The sequence below is a fragment of the Phyllobates terribilis genome, unplaced genomic scaffold (assembly GCF_046119375.1).
Source record: "Phyllobates terribilis strain yellow unplaced genomic scaffold, ASM4611937v1 Scaffold_2__4_contigs__length_985480577, whole genome shotgun sequence".
Lineage (NCBI taxonomy): Eukaryota > Metazoa > Chordata > Amphibia > Anura > Dendrobatidae > Phyllobates > Phyllobates terribilis.
Window position 1 is genome coordinate 270,866,261 of NW_027362762.1, and position 12,392 is coordinate 270,878,652.

Genomic DNA, 12,392 nt, shown 5'->3' on the forward strand with positions numbered 1-12,392 from the left:
AGGGGTAAGCAATCCGCTACGTTCAACCCCTTACCTCATTACAACTGGGCAGAAACGCAAGACAGTGACCCCGCCGTCCGACTGGTGAAGGAGATGCTGACTCAGCCAGATGCCCGCCTTGACCCAGACGCTCCGGAGGAGACCAAGCAACTGTGGGCTGAGAAGAGTTTCTTTACAAGGGGAAGTTGTGCCGCAGAATGGTTAACTCCCGGACGCATGAACTGATCTGGCAAGTAGTGGTGCCAAGAAGAGACGCGGCTATGGTACTGGAGGCATACCACGACGGAGCTGGGCACTTCGGATGGAAGAAGCTGGAGTTCCTGCTGCGCGGGCGGTTCCACTGGGTAGGCATGAGAGGGACCATCGAGAGGTGGTGCAGAGACTGTGGCCCATGCAACCTAAGAAGGAAGGACCGTGCCAGCCAGAAGACTCCCCTGCAGTCCATCGTCACCAGGCAGCCGTTGGAACTGGTAGCCTTGGACCATGTAAAACTGACCCCCAGCAGAAGTGGCTACGTCTATGCGTTAACCATCGTGGATCACTACTCCCGGTTCTTGGTTGTAGTCCCCGTCAAGGACTTAACGGCTCAAACAGCAGCTAGAGCCTTCCAGCAGCACTTCTGTTGTCCACACGGATACCCAGAGCAGGTGCTGACGGACCAAGGACCTGCCTTTGAAGCGGAAGTCTTCCAGGAGTTCTGCACTCTGTATGGCTGCCGGAAGATAAGAACAACACCCTATCATCCGCAAACCAATGGACTTTGCGAGAAGATGAACCAGGTGGTGATAGACCTTCTGAAAACATTGCCCCTGGAAGAACGCAGTCTGTGGCCTGAGAAACTGCCTGATCTGGTGGACCTATACAACCACATCCCTGTAGGTTCTACCAACTGTACCCCGGCTTACCTAATGAGAGCAAGACCTGGTAAGCTGCCTGTTGATCTGGATATGGGAGTCCTGACACCCGAGGACACTTCACCAGAAGCAGACTGGGACACAGAGAGGCAGCAGCAGTACCGGAAAGTACAGGAGAGCGTTGAGCGAATTCTCCGTCAAGCAAGAGAAAGACAGGAGAAGACTTACAACCAGTGTGCTCCCGCTGATCCCCTGGTACCTGGAGAGCAGGTCTTGAAGAGGAAAAGACGGCTCCACAAGTTGGACGACCAGTGGGAGAAGGACCCGTACACCGTACTGCCATCAAGCCATGAAAACCCAAAAATCTGCACAATCAGTAAGGATGGAGGAGAAACCACAGCCATTGTCTCCCGAGATCACCTGAAGAAGTGTCCCGAGCAGCTACGAAACCCTGAAGAAGATCAAGAAAACCCTCGACCCGCAGAGGAAAGGGAAGAGATGGTCAGTACTGTACTCGGAGACTTCCCTCGGTCTTGGACACAGGTAAATGGCGCTGTTGTGGTACCCGTCCTCACCTTCCTCCAGCCAGCATCCCAAGTGCCTACGGAAAAACAGGTAGAGCTGGAAGAGCAACCGGTCCAGGAGGCAGAAGACCCCACACAAGCAGACCAGGAGAATCGACCCTCTGCTTATAGTGAGCCTGCCGTGCCCCTAGTGAGCCAAAGAGTCCATAGACAGCTGCCCAGCTTACCTTTGACAGCTCCTACACCCTGTAGCTCAGGACCGGTCAGTAAGCTCCGTAGGTCTACTAGGGCCACTAGAGGCCAGTTGCCCGTACGTTGGAGGATCTAAAGTGTTCAGACTGTTTTATTGGTATTTACCTGTTTACTGTTGCTTGTAAATAATTATGTTTTTTCTAGTTATTTTATAGGTGTCTTTTGTGGATTAACCGGAACTCTGTTGTATATATGTTTGGAGCGTAACCCAGGAACGGACTAAAGACTGTTAAAGACTCGGGGCAGGACAGACCCCTACCTGGTTACGGCTCCCTGTTCTTTGGTGAAATGGACACCCTTTTTGCTTCAAAAATTGCACCCGGTTGCGGACACGCCGTGACCAACCTAATGTGTTTTTCCTTATTGTATTGTTCCTGTTTATACCCTGTTATGTTTTCAAAAATATGTTTAGTCCCGGAGTACTAAATTTTACTAGGGGGGAATGTGGCACCCCAGGGTTCTGGTTACCACAGTAATAGCAATATTACGTCTGTGAGCAGGTGGGAGGTCTCCTGGTCAGGAACCCTAAGCATGCCACACCTCCTGCCCAGTCCTGGGAGGGGAAGAACTTCCCCTATATAAACTGGGGCTGAGGTGGGGTTAGAAAAAGAAAAAGAGAAGAAGAGGAGTCCCAGACAGAGACACAGTCTGGTCTGGAGTGGAGCTGATACAGGGAGAGCAAGATCAGGAGCTCTGTGGGAGCAGTGATAAAAGGGGTCAGAGACTGGAAGCTGTAGAGCTCGTCCTGACTGAAGAGATCTCACCATACACGGAGTCCGAGGCTGTGGGGACTGAGCCATACCCAGCAGCAGAAACCGACCGGCAGGGGATTTCAGGTCCTCTGGCCAAGAAACCCGAAGGCACGGTCACACGCAAGGGACCAGCACCGCTGTCGTGGAGCGGAGGCTACCAGAAGGCCCCGAGTCACCGGCCATACGGGTGAGCACCACACGGTACACTCAGGGACGTGGGCTACTTTTACCCGCTTCTAGCAAGGTAGCCAGGAAGAGTACAATTAGTGGGGAGGCCTACAACTCCGCCTGCCCAGGGGAGATCCTATCTGCTCACGGACTGACCAGGCCCCGATCGCTAGCCAGTACTCCCGGGAGGGTCTACCTTTGCCACCAGTAAAGACCCTGAACTACACCGCACCGTCTCTGAGTGGTTCCTGGTGCCTGCGAGCAATTCTACTATCCCCATCATCCACGTCCGCTGCCCTGAGGCCATACCCCTCCCGTTGGGGGTTATACTATCGACGCTGCACAACCGTACCACCGGCCTCAGCGGTCTGCCCTGCAGCGGCGGTTTCATAACCGCATTCAACGGGTGGCGTAGTCGAACACTATAACATCTTATACTAAACTCCGCCGCTTAGTTTGACACCCTGGGCACGGACCGGGTCACTGCCACGAGGACTACTATCCCCAGCAGATCCGGCTCCGGGTATCCCCCTGCGCAGCAGAAGCAGCACAGGCCCAGGGGGCGCGTCAGATAGACTATTGATTATTGACACCACACTCATGTTGTTGCAATGGAACCTGACTCTTTTATTCAAAAAAACCTCCCCCCAAATCGAAACCGCAACCACTATAGGAAATAATTTGAGCTAAGCAAGGTTCTTGACCAAACCTCTCTCCTTCTATAACTCCGGCCATTCACCCACACTCCAGTTACCCTTTGCAGGAAGCACCATAGCCAGCGTCCGTATAAATCTCACAATCGAAACTGTTTAAAACCTGATCCTGAATCAATGACCTACCATTGTTATTCTCCAAAAACCTTTTCCAAACCAACAAATCCTCCCTGTGATCCTTTGTTAGTTGAGTAAAATGATGCAGGGCACGCACTCCCGCAGTCACTGCATCCAATCTCTAACAAAATATTCTGCCCATCAGCATAATCCTACAGGCAAAATTCAGTCTACATAAAAGAGACTGTAACTCTTTTAATGTCACCTTGCGCAACTTATGAACTCTCTCCATCTCTTGTCTGAGCACAATCAGTTTATTTTCCTGCAACCGACATTCCATATTTTCCAAATCAATTAATGTACCCAAAAAACTTAATACAATACAGGAGCCCTCCGTCTTCTACTTCACCAATGGCACTCCAAAATGCTCCGCTACCCATACCATAGTTGACAAGTTCCTACAAACTAACAAATCCAGGGGACCTATGAACAAAAAATCATCCAAATGATGAATAACCGACTGCACCGCAGCAATATCTCTTACAACCCACTCCAAAAAGGTGCTAAAGATTTCAAGCAATGAACATGAAATTGTGCAACCCATGGGCAAACATCTCAAAAACAGCCTAACAGTATACTTTCCGGATGCATTGATAGCAACCTGAACGCTGATTCAATGTCAGTCTTAGCTAACAAAGACCCAGGTCCATATCTCTGCACCCACTGCATTGCTGCATCGAATGAAGTATATTCCTCCGAACATAATTACTGAGCAATGCCATCATTAACCGAAAGCCCACTGGCTAGATTAATCAGAACTTGTTAATTTCCTTCTCAGACAGTACCCCCAATGAGGAAACAATGACATCCTCCACAGGTAAACTACGAAAAGGACCCGCCATACTCAACCTCTTTCTTCAATTTCTCGCTAACCACTGACGGATAAACTGAAGCCGACCTCAAATTCTTCACAGTAAAGGCAACATTATGACTAGGAGATGGAATCCGAAAACCTTCAGCAAAAACATTAAAAATAACAGCAGCCTTCAACTTATCAGGGAACCTACTTAGAAAGGAGGCTATTGGGAGAGGGTTCACTGAAGTCACCCCCTTGACTGGTACCCAAGGAAGCCTTTCATTTTCCCTTCGTAACACATTTGAAAGCCCCATGTGAAATCCACGGGAACATACATGTTTAAATTTGCAGCTGTTTTCATATTGGCACTGACCCTCATTAAATTGCCAGCACATTCCTGCTTTTTCTTTTGAACCCTTTGCCCCCTGACTGCTTCCCCCTTGTCCTGATGATTGGTTCCCACCACTTCCGCTCCTGTGAAAGGACTGCCAAAACCTTTCAGGAGCCATAACTTTTAGTCAGAGCCCTATGTCTTTTTGATCCTACCTAATCTCTGGCCGTACCGCTTTCCGTTGCCTGAATTGCTCATCATACCTTAACCACGTCTGGCTCCCAAAAGTATGATGTGCCTCCCTTATCGAATCCAAGTAACAAAACAAACCTGAGCAGTTGTCAGGCGACTTCTCCCCAATCACACTCGCTAATATTGCTTGCAACCAATTAACAAATGTCTGTGGAATCAGCCGCCACCTACGCTTCTCTTCCTCCTCTTTTTTACTATCGCCCTTTTTTCCCTTGTTCAAATTCAAATTAAATTTTCCAGCTGGAGAAGTGAAAAGATCTATACATACTCATCCCGCCAAATTTTTTCCTTCACTTCCTTCTTTAAATGCACCCCTAATGGCCCCTCAAAACAGACATATACCTCCCCTTTAGCCCTGTCATCAAGCTTAACAGCATCCCCTTTATCCTTTTTCATCTGGACTGATACCAACACACCCGTAGACTCCCCTTTGTACCTATGGCTGACCTCACTGATTCACTAACCGCATTCAGCACTACCGACTGCCCAGTAACCAAGCTCTCACAGGCGATAACCCCAACCCACTCATTGACCCCACTGTCTAATCTTAACAGGAATTGCGACATGCTCACTACAATGTCCCTGAATCCCGGCAACTCTGCCCCGCTACACCCACCAAAACTTCTCCCACTAGACCCTAACACCTGACTGCTCCCTACCATTTGTGATATACACCCCAAAAGCGACAAACCAGACAAAGATAAATACTCACTGAGCTTCGTAGGCGCTGTGTACCTGCCAGCCGTGGATCCAGCATCCCGAAGATCTTCCTCGCTATGACGTTCTCCACCGGAATCCGATCCCTCCGAGTCCCAACGATGCTCAAGACCTGTGCCCCTACCCTTGCCTCACCAGAGGAGACCTGAGTGCTTGTTGATGGTCGCGCTGTTCTTTTTCCAAAGGAGAGTCTCCTGCTTGATCTCCCGCTGCTCCTCCATGAAGCTCCCGACCCTGACACACATCCCGCCGTGGACGAACCTGTCGGGTCCCTGCTGGTAGTAGGAGATATGTCAGGCAGCTCCTGGTTATTGCTCGCCTCACCACCTGTTGTCTGCTGCCTTGAAGAGCCAGGCCACAAGTCTTCCCCCTCCTGCTGCCTATCCATCATATCTGGGTTTGACGCCTGCCTGCTGCTCCATCAAATAGGCACCGACCGGAACATTGCTAGGTGTGCCTGCCATATTGAAGCCTGATCGTGACCCTCTAAGCGCGGCAGGCAGCGTGCTGACTTCAATACTGGCCTCCAGTGAGGCCCGCAATTCCAGTGCAGGACTCACTCCCGATGTAGGCTGAAATTCCGGCGTGGCACTCACTTCCAATGCAGGTCACGGCCTTCTCCTTCATACGCCCGCAGGCTGGCTACATGGATTCCTGCGGGGGTGAGCACATTGAACAGGTGTGGCGCAACTATGCTCACCTCATGTAGGGTCCCTGGAGGGGCTCTGGAGCCTGCGCCTGCTGTGTGTGATGACTTCGGAGCTTAACCTCTACGGGGGCCTCGCTCTCCTGGCCCATCTTCCAGACCCTTCGGGTGGATCCTGACTCCTTGCACCTCCCAGCAGCACTGCCAACTGGGACTCAAGCCATCCATCAGTCCGTGACCTCGCTGCCTCCTATAGCTAGCCAATTAGGGAGTCCAATTGGGCCATCAGGTACAGCTTCTTTTTATTTTTGATGAACTTTCCTATGGGATTGCCAGCCCTGGAAAGGCAACTTCCCCGCACTTTTCCCTATATTTCCCCCAATATCTGCTCCTTTACTGCCCCTTAATCCTAAATTATCAATCCCAGCCCCCACTATCTTTTAAATTTGAAACCTCCTGGCCAGTTCCAATCATGGGGGGCATCCCTCCAGCTTTCCTTGCCTCCTGCCCCCTCCTTGTGATGCACTGGAAAGTAGGAAACTAATTTCAAGTGTGTCGAAATTGTAAAAAAAAGTGCAATTCCACAATAGCTTTTTTTTTAATATCATGTTCACTATATGGTAAAATTGACCTGGCAATATGATTCTCCAGATCAGAATGAGTACCCAGACACCAAACATGTATAGTTTCTTTTTTTATATTTAAGTGTTGAAAAAAAATTCGGAAATTTGTAAAAAAAAAAAAAAAAAATAGCTTTCGTCGCCATTTTCTGAGTCCCGTAATGTTTTCATATTTCAGGATACTTTTGTGCTCTGAGCTGAAGTTTTTACTTATACTATGTTTGTTAGCTTCCTTATGGGACTTGAAGCTACAATTGCTTGATCTTTTGAGCTATACAAACCAGTGCATCACAGGCCGATTGTAAAGAGGGCAATCTAGGCTACCGCCCAGAGCCCACGGCTCCAGGGGCCCCTTGCCAGATTGCCCTCATTATAATGTTATGATGAGCAGTCAGGAGAAGTTCAGCAGAGGCCGAGGTGAGGCAGGAGGTCTCTGATGTTTCCACAGTGAGGAGGTGACAAGAATGTGTTCACCTCTTGATATGTTAACAGCTCTGTATGCAGTCACTCTGAGGCACAGTCTGATCAGATTTATTGCAACATCTTGAACCCTCACACAGATCAGTTCATGCTGTCAGCGGGAGTCATTGGCTCCAGTGTCACCCGCAGGGCAGCCACCAGGAATTTCAGGGACCCATACTGGCAAAATTTTTTGGCCCCCTTGAGACTCCACCCAGGCTCTACCCCAGCTCCGCCTCCATCCCTCTATCCTTCCACAGTCCCACTGTCCACTCTTGGAAAAACTTCACTTCTGCACCACATCATCCCCAATCACATATTAACAGTTCCCATCAAACACCATATCACATACATAACCATCAGCTTTTGATTTGGCCAAAAGATTTTTTAAGGCTGCCGCCACAACGAGGTAGACTCTTTTGGCAGGGCCCTACTCTACTCTAACCTATTACAAATTTCTTAAAATGCCCAAAACTCTTTTTAGGTATATTTTTATTTATTTTCCTTTAAGGGAATGTGTCACATTTTAAAATGACCAATAATATGACATACAAGGGACAAATACCCTCGCCCCATGGTCAGACCACATATTACCACCACATAGTGACCAAATACTACAATACTGATCATTAATAAAAAAACACAATACTAATGTTATCATAAGTGTCATTATACACAGGAGCTCTGTACATAGTATACAGTGTAAAGTGTAAGTATACAGGTAATACAGTGACTTACTTCAGACCTCTGGCTTTCACGGAAACTCATGACGCGCTCATTGCTGGGGCATATTAAATGCCGCTGCCAGAGATTGACAGCGACATTTAACAGGGTAACAGCCACATTTAGAGCTGAGCTCCATCCGCGGCTATTAAAAGCACATGATGGCTGAAAAAATCAGCCATCACCTGCTGGGAAAGATGCTGACTCGGTGTGCGAGCCCGCATCAAAGGCAGTGACATGACTTTGATGTACCTGTACATCAAAGGTTAGAAAGGGGTTAAGAGGATTGAGGAGGATCTTAGGTTAGATTAGGGACTGCAGAATAGAATAGTGAACCAGAGATCTAATGAGCTGGTTTTATACCTTGGATATGCCAGTACTGCTGTTGCAATCGGGAATGCTGGAGTAAGCACTCCGTAAATTGAGGTGTCCCTGGATATTGCAAATATTTGGAGACCACTTACAGCCTTTAGTCTATTTAATGGATGGCAATTGCCTTCATTTATGACAGGCCCTACAACTACCTGTTGTGAAAGTGTGCAAATACACTAAGGTAAAGAAGAAATATAATACCAGCGGCACTCAGCCAGTGTCACGCTGTGTCAAGAACTTATGGGCACATTCTAGAGATGATTGAATCTGCAGATGAATCTGCAAATTTATCAGTGAAATTATATTTGCATCTGATTTGCAAATTGAATGTTCCATATTATGCTCTGGGGTGTCTCTAGACCCCATGATATAATAAACTTTGTAGGTAATAAAATAGTGCTCACCTAACCGCTCACCTGTCCCACCAACTCCACATCCTACTGTCTAGACATCTATGGCTCTACCTTTCTACCTTACCTTGTCACACTCTTCACTCTACACTGAGATACGATATGATACACTTTATTGATCCCGAGGGAAATTACACCTAGGTGCACCTAGGCCTCTAATGTATCTGCGATCTATGCTGTTGTATGCCATGGCGTGAGATGAGTATTAATTAGAGTTGAGCAAATTTATACTCAATTGAATTCTATTCAAATTTCACAAAAATCGGCATTCTAATTTGCTACGTGCAAAAGGTGGGTGGCTGGCTGCCATTGTGCTGAACAGTAGAATGTCGGCAAAAAAGACTCTAATCTATCATTGCTTACCTCTTTGACCACCTCTGCTGCTCACTGTCTTCCATACGGTCCTCAGCACCGCTTTGTACCTCTGCCTCGCACTGAAACTCTGGGCATCTTGACCTAGTTTGAAGATGCGTGAGGTTAAGGAAAGATGCGCGCAGTGTTAAGGAAAACTGAGGACCATACAGAGGACAGTGAGCAGCAGAGGTGAGCGGTGAGAAGAGTATTAGTTTTTTTATGTTTATTACGCCCTGCTGTGTCTCCAGACCATAGAGCACTAAAAGGGACAGTACAATTACAGGGATACCTTACATGTACAGTTTTATTACATTTTCTTGGCTCAAAAAATTCTGAACTTTGTAAAAAAATAGTTTAGCTTGTGTTGCCATTTTCCGAGACTTTTTTATTTTTCGTGTTCTATCTACTAACTCAGGGTCATTAATATATCATTGTCAAAATATCCCAGTTACGATAAATAGATTGTCTTACTTATACCGCCATGGGGCTATCTTCAAAAGGAAAGACGAACCTGCTATCCTATCATCTATTCTTCTCCTTATTACAAATTAGCTCTATTCTATCTGTGGAGATTGATTTTGCGAATATAATCAATTCAGGATAGCCCTTAGCACGAAGTTTCTTTACTAATTCCTAGGCTTAAGAAAGAAGTGTATCGTAACCACTATTACGATACCTTATGGGCATAACAATTGTACATAATGTAAGAACTTTTTGACATGAGCTGAGTGGAAGCTTTATAATATAATAAGGAATGTGTTGTAGTCCAAATACACTATTTCTGTTGCGGCTGTTAACTGCCAAGCTCTATGCCTCAAATAGGATGTGCAACCTTCAAGATCTTTGCCTCAAATCTGATGTGCATCTGCAAAGCCATGTCTGTACCTCAGATCGGATGTGCATCCAGCAAGCTCTGCGCCTTTCATCTATTGTGTAACTATCAATGTCTGAACCTCTACACAGTGTGTAACTGACAAAATTGTACTTTCAATGAGACACTGTAAAACCTATGCCCCAGAGCATTTGAAGCCAACAGCCCCATGCTCACTCCCACACTATCACCACCTTTCCCTAATGGTGGTCTCTATTACAAAAATAACAGTGCCTGGAGGAAATCAAGATTTACTACGAGACCTATATTAACAATAATACTACGATATAAGATCAAATTATATCACTATTCCATTGCTATAAATACCACCACATAGTGGCAGAGTATTGCAATTTAATCTGATCATTAAAGGGGTTGTATAGAACTGAGTAAATTGAGTAAATTTTAGGCAAGTAATAGTACATCCTGCTGAATCTTAACAGTAAGGAATATACATGCCAATAGGATTTGTCTCTGCTTGCCGATTCCATGTGATTGCAAGTACCAGATTTTCATACTTGTAGTCATGTGCCGACTAGAGTCTCAGCTGCTTGCTCAATGCTCTTTTCTAGCCAGCATGTGACTGCATGTATGCAAATCGCACATCTGAGATCACGTAACGATAAATCCTAACTGTGTGTAAATTACAGATTAGGCAAACTGCACTGCTTGCTGACAATTTACTCAGGGGTGGGCACCCCTTTTACCAAACATGATTGTAAAAAAAACAATATCAGCATCAATATTGCAATATAATAGATGAATAACACCCCAAGTCCATGACCAAATATTACCAGTACATACAATAGTAATGTTACCACCATACTGATCATTAATCAAAACCACTATACTAGGACTAATATTATCACAATACAGTGACCATATAACAGTTATATCAGTTCTACACCAGTGCTCTGAAGACCATAAAGTGGCTTGCAAAAGTATTCACCCCCTATGATTTTTTTTGTGTTTTGCTACCTCACAACCTGAATTTCACTTTTTTTTTAGGGTTTGCATCAGTTCATGAAAAGAACATGCCTACAATTGTGAACATTTGTTTTTCTTTTTATTGTGAAGCAAACAACAAATAAGACAAAATAACTGAAAACTTTAGTGTGCATAACTATTCATCTCCCTAAAGTCAGTACTTTGTAGAGTCTCCTTTTGCTGAAATTACAGCTGCAACTTGATTTAGACAATTCTCTATGAGCTTTCCACATCTTGCCACTGGGATTTTTGATTATTTCTCAAGGCCTAATTGCTCCAGCTCCTTCAAGTTACATGGTTTCCTCTGGTGAACAACAATCTTCAAGTCTGACCCCAGATTCTCAATTGGATTAAGGTCTGGGCTTTTACTAGGCCACTCCAAAACATTAACATGTGTCCCCTTTAACCACTCGAGTGTTGCTTTACCAGTATAGTTTAGGTCATTGTCTTGTTGGAAGGTGAACCTCCGTCTCAGTCTCAAATCACTGACAGACTGAAACAGGTTTTTCTCAAGAATATCCCTGTATTTCACACCATTCATCTTCCCCTCGACTCAGACCATTTTCCCTATCCCTGCTGCCGAATAACATTCCCACAGCATGATGCTGCCCCTCCATGTTTCACTGTGGGGATGGTGTTCTTGGGGTGATGTGCTTTGTTGATTTGGCGCCAGACATAGCATTTACCTTGATGGATAAAAAGTTACATTTTGGTCTCAACTGTCCACAGCCCCTTCCTCTATACTTTTGAGGAGTCTCCCATATGTCTTTTGGCAAACTGAAAATGAGCCATACAATTTTTGTGTGCAAGTAAAGGCTTTTTCATGCCACTCTTCCATAAAGGCCACCTCTAAGGAGTGTACAGCTTATTGTGGTCATATGGACAGATACTCCAGTCTCTGCTTGGGAACTCTGCAGCTCCTTCAGGGTTACCTTTGGTCTCTGTGCTGCCTCTCTGATTCATGCCCTCCTTGTGACTCGCCCAGGGGGATATATGGGGGAGACTCGGTACCCGGGCCTTTAACTTCTTTGTAGGATATCATGGCAGTCGGCTCCCGGGCCCGTCCTCTGGGTCACTCTTTAAAAGGGGTTTTGTTAACAGTTTGTCTTGTGACTCCACCTGTGGTTTCTGGTAATGGTTACCAGTGCTGCTGCAGACCTCCGGGGGGTGATGGGATGGAAGCTGGGATGTTTCTGCTCCCCACAGGCGGAGTGGGCCCCTGGGGCAGGGTTGATAGAAGGGCTGTAAGTGAGAGATGGCTCGGTCGGGTCAGGGGGAATGACGGACATGCACACAGGGAGATTCGCTTCAGTACCTTTACTGGTGTAACGGCAGGTATGGTCCAGGGTACTTGCTAGGAAGGGTGCACTTCAGGACTCTCCCCAGTGAGCGGGTATAAGGCCTCCTGATCCGTGTCTTCCTCTCTCTAAGCTTCTAGCCAGCCTGGAACTTGGCCTAGCTTCTATGTTGTGTT